Source organism: Echinops telfairi, unplaced genomic scaffold (genome assembly GCF_000313985.2).
Source record: "Echinops telfairi isolate 266 unplaced genomic scaffold, ASM31398v2 ScPeMD7_3509;HRSCAF=4178, whole genome shotgun sequence".
Taxonomy (NCBI): domain Eukaryota; kingdom Metazoa; phylum Chordata; class Mammalia; order Afrosoricida; family Tenrecidae; genus Echinops; species Echinops telfairi.
In genome coordinates, this window is record NW_022107407.1 from 6,463,846 (window position 1) to 6,469,500 (window position 5,655).

The following is a 5,655-nucleotide window of genomic DNA, read 5'->3' on the forward strand; positions in this document are numbered from 1 at the left end:
CACACAGTGTTTTACCTTTACTATGTCCCACATGTCTATTTTCTCTTCCTCTCAATGTGTACCCTTCCTTATGTCTGATACCCATGTATTCCCTGCACTAAGGTTCTTTGCTTTGTTGCAATATTTTCATTGATGATCCTGATAGTTTTGAGTTTTACCTAGAGGTCTGTGATCCACTTTGAATTTGTCCTTGTGTATGGGGTGAGGTAAGAGTCTTGGTTCATTCTTCTTCAGGTTGATATCCAGTTTTTCCAGGACCATTTCTTTAAAAAAAAAAAGAGGCATCTGCTTCCCATTTTATTTGGTGGGGCCCCTATCAAAGATCGGGTTTTGTATTATGCTGATTTTATTTCTGGGTTTTCTGTTCTTATCCATTGTTCTGAGTATCTATTATTTTACCAGCACCATGCAGTTTTGACAACTGTGGCTGTATAATAAGTCTGAAAGTCAGGTATTTCAAGCCCACCAATTTTATTCTTCTTGAGTTCTTTGCCAATTATGAGTTTATGCATTTTCTATTTGAAGTTAGTAGTCCGTTTTTACGTTTCTTTGAATACTGATGCCGGTACTTGTATCATTCACTCTTAATATCCTCATGTTGACATGAGATTATCTAACTACCACAAACTACCCAGGCAACTTCACACTTTCACACATTTTAGCCATATATAATTTTTAAACAAAACAATAATAAAGTCATATTTGTGCCTAACAGGATAAAACAAAAATGCATTGAACTCAAAATGTGTCAACATCATTTAATCATAATACTCTATATGCTATCAAAAAATATTCTGTATTTAACAATTTCAGTTATATGAACATCCATACCATAATCCTATAATCCTAACAACATATTAGCCCACTTATGAAAGTTTATAAGCCAGTCACTTCATGCCTTTATCCTCCCTATTTGGGGTATCTAATTTCTGTACTGCACAATTTTATCAACCAAGTCCTCTGAGGAAACACGCATGTTCTTTGATGTGAAGAACCTTCATTCTATTTGGAATCTATGAGTCACATCCAAAAGCAGTCATATCAGGACAGACCATCCATAAAGTCAGCAGCAATATGCACAAACTCACAGGTTCAAACATCTTATCTTCTCTGGTCAGGTTCTGGTTGACTCAATGTGGGCCCTTCACTTGGCCTCACTAGGGTGCCAATGTCTGTTTTGCTTTTCAACCATGAGCCCTTTCACAAATTCTCAACAACCCTCTTCCCTTTTGCTATGTCATGAACTTCAAACAAGCCAAACTACTCTCATTTTTTCCTCTAGTCCCTGTGAACCAGGTCCACAGTGCCAGTGGTCAGACTCAATCCATCTTTTTATTGCTGTATTTCACCCCTATCCACTCAACAAGTGAATCCAGGTGGTCACCTAGCAACCATTTCAGGCTGCCCACAGGCACCCTTTAATGTTCAGTCTGAGAGAGGAGAGTTTTGTCATGGCTCCAAGTTTTTCTACCTTTAGGCATAAACTACTGGTTCAAAATGTAAAAGGCCAAAGGGTTCCTTGATTTCATCAGTCTGTCAATAGCCACCTATGTGAGTTTTTTCAATTTGAATGTCTTAAGCATTCAAGACACTAGGTGGGGCTTATCTTTTCATAGCCTTCTTTGCAGGAAGGTCCTACACCACTTAAAAATCCAATTTAATGAATAATAGCAAGTAAGCTTACAAACTCTCTATATTTACTTCCTCATAATCATTTTATCATAGATTATTTCAATAAAAATAGGTGGAGCAAATCAGTATAAACCTAGTAAAGCCAGATCCTAAACACATTCTTAAAAGTCAAATTCTATCCTTATCTAAACTTATCAAAATCCTTATCTTAACTATTCCATTGATATGAAATATGGCCTTAGACCTCTGACTGCATCAAGCCTGGGTCAGGCTTTCTGTCAGCCATTTTGAATGAGCAGCATGGTCTCAGAGAATAACAAGGGGCCCTTTTTTCCCCTGGGCTCTAAATATACCTTAATCACATTCATTTTCATCATTTCGGACAGGATTAGTCACAGACAAGTTCTAGGAATTAAAACCTTCACTTCCCATGTCCTTTCCAGAAAACAGGCAAGTAAACAGTGTGACCTTACCTCACCTCTGGCTAGCCAAAGAAAAACTACCATAAGGCAGAGGTCAAACAAGCTTCTACTCTTGATCTTCATTATTGGTTTCTCTAGTACCCCACTCCTGGTACCATAATGTGTTAAACCAGATTGACTAGCGAAACAAATCTAGATACTTATATGTGTGTAAGAGGGGACTTTATATCAAAGAGCAATTTCATACTGAAAAAACATTGCAGATCCAGTCCATAAGTCTAATATTAGCCAATACATCCAATTTTAGTCCATAAATTCCTCTTCAGACTCACATTGCCATTCACAATGAAGCCAAATCCAGGAAGATCACAAAGTGCTGAATGAAAACTCTTGTGAATACAACGGCAGTGGAAGCATCACAGGCTATCTCCATAGGTATCCACAGCATGGCTTGCTCTAGTCTCAACCTAGGTCTACATGACTTGTCCACAGGAAGATGAAGGGAGAGAGAGAGCATGGCCAACCTCCAGGAAGAAAGAAAGGAAGTTCCCAGAATACTCATGAGAAGGTAATGCCCACAAGGAGGAATCATCAGACTGTAACCCGATTGACAGGCTAGGCTCCACCCCTTCACTTAATATCCTCAAGTTGACAAAGGATTATATAACTACCACAAAAAGAGAGGTATTGTGAAACTATTTACCCAAATTCAATGCCCCCTTTGATCTCCTGACTGCTGTTTTCATGAGCATTGATTGTGAATTCAAGCAAGGTTAAATCCTTGGCAACATCAACCCTTTCTCTTTTTATCATGATGTTACCTTCTTTTTCCAGTTGTGAGGGTTTTAAATTTACTTACTCTGAACTGTAATCCATTCTGAAGGCTGCAATCCTTGATATTCATCAGCAAGTGCTTCACATCCTCTTCATTTTCCATAAGCAAGGTTGTGTCATCTGCAGGTCACAGGTTGTTAATAACCTTTCCTCCAATTCTGAGGCCAAATTCTTCTTCATATATGCTAGCTTCTCCTATTAATTGCTCAGCTTATGAATTGATAAAGTATGGTGAAAGGAAACAACCCTGATGCACACCTTTCCTAATTTTAAACCATGTGGCATTCCCTTGTTTTCTTTGCTCAACTTCCTCTTGATTCATGTACAAGTTCAGCATGAGCAGACTATAGTGTTCTGGAATTCCCATTCTTTTCAAGACTATCCATAGTTCATTATGATCCACACAATCATTGCATAGTCAATAAAACACAAATCCGCATAGTTTTTATATTCTTTTCTTTAAGCCAAGATCCATCTGACATCAGTAATGATATCCTTCTTCCACATCCTCTTCTGAGTCCTACCTAAACCAACAGCAGCTCCTGTCAATGTACTGCTACCACCATTTTTGGATGGTCTTCAGAAATAGTTTGCTTTCATGTGATATTAATGATATTGTTCCATAATTTTAGCATTCTGTTGTGTCAGCTTTCTTTGGAATGGGTATAAACATGGATCTCTTACAATCAAGCAGATATCTTGTAATTTTCCTAATGTACTTCCAGTGGTTCATTAGCTTGTTTATCATTCCAATTGGTAATCCATCAAATATTTTATACTTGTTTTTGGCTAATTCAGTCAGTGCAGCTTGAACTTATTCCTTTAGTACCATTGGTTCTTGATCATATGCTGCTTTCTAAAATTGTAGAATGTCTACTAGTTCTATTTGGTACAGTGATTCTATAAATTTGATCTATTTTTTTGTGCTTGCTGGATTCAATATTTTTTCTCATAGATTCTTTCAGTATTGCAACTTGTAGTTGGATTGAAATCTTGTATCTTTCTAGTTGTTTCCTATTTGTGTCCTCTTTTCTGTTTCTTTGTTCCTCTTTTCTCTGTTTTCAGTTGAATAATTTTCATCACATTAGATAAATCAGATGCTGTACAAGACCTCTTTAAAATGTTTGAAAAGCAAGAATGATGTTACTGTGAGGACCAAGGTGGGCTTAATCCTAGCCATGATATTTGCAATGATTTCATATGAATAAGAAAGACCAAAGAAAACCCCGTGCATTTGAATTATAGTGCTGACAAAGAATATTGAATGTACCATGGACTGCCAAAAGATTAAACAAATCTGTCTTACAAGAAGTACAGTCAGAATACTCCTTCAAAGTAAGGATGATGAGACTTCATCTCATGTACTTTGGACATATTGTCAAGAAAAACCAGCCTCTGGAGAAGGGTTTCATGGTTGGTAATATAGAAAGGTAGCAAAAAGAGGAAAGTCCTTGACAAGATGGACTCACACACAGACCAGAACAATGTGCTCCAACATAGGGACAATTGTGAGGATGGGATCGGTGGTGTTTCTTTCTTTTGTACATAGGTTTAATATGAATCTGAGCCAACTCGAGGACACCTAACAATAATAGCATTGTTCTGAATCTGAAGAGGCTCATGAGAAGCTAACAACAACAACCTATCCTAAGAGAAAGTATAATTTTCTTTTGTTAATTGGCTTTTTATTATGCTAAATACTAATCTGCTTTGTAATTTGCTCCCTTGTTTTAACTCTGGAATTCTAGTCTAACTCTCAATGAAACTCATTTTATGATAGTTGTAATTATAATTTATCACACATCTCAATGCCTGGCAAATCCATTATGGTCTCATTTTGCCTATAGCCACATAAGTCATATACTCTGCTGTTTTGTAAGCAAAACTGCTTCCTTTTTAACCATTCACACTCTTAAGATATTTCTTAATCAACCTATCAACTGAATACATAGCCCAGTTGGAAGCCTGATAATGGAGCAAGGAAGCATTGTTTGGCAGTGAACTAGGTAAAACTGGCAACATTTCCTCAATATACGAAACTTTATTTACCCAACATCTAGTTTCTGAAAATAATGATAGGCTCATTCATTTTTACAAAGCATTTCAATTTTTGAAGACCCTCCTTTAGAAAAAATCAGCTTAATTATATACATTTTATACAGCTGAATATGCCCTAGTTCAGTTAGGATAGTACCTCTACCAAAGCCATGTGACTAACAAATGAAAAAAACATAAAGCTAGAACTCAGGCTCTAAAACTTAGAATTAATGTGCTTCTAACTTTCAGTAAATAGTAATTACCAGTGTGTATCAAAATCACCTCTAAACTTTTTAAACACTTCTGACCACGACACACTCCAGATTCCATGTATTAGGCCAGGTTGACTACAGAAACAAATCCAGTAACACTCATATATGTGTATGAAAGAGCTTTATATCAAGAAGTAATTGTATATCAAGGAAACATTTGAGCCCAATCCAGCTCAAGCCCAGAAGTTCCATACGACTCCATAAGCCCCTCTTCAGACTCACGCAGCTACATGCAATGATACAGAATGCAGGAAAATCACAGGCCAGTGGGTGCAAAGTCTTGTGGATCCAATGGTGGTGCCTCTGGCAAGGCTCACAATGACTGGACAGCAAGATGAAGACAGAGAGAGACCGGACGGGGATAGGTGGGTTCCAGCACCCTCCTGATGAGAACGCCACGCCCCGAGGAGTCACCATTAGTCTGTGACCAGATTGACATGCTAAACCCACCCCTACAC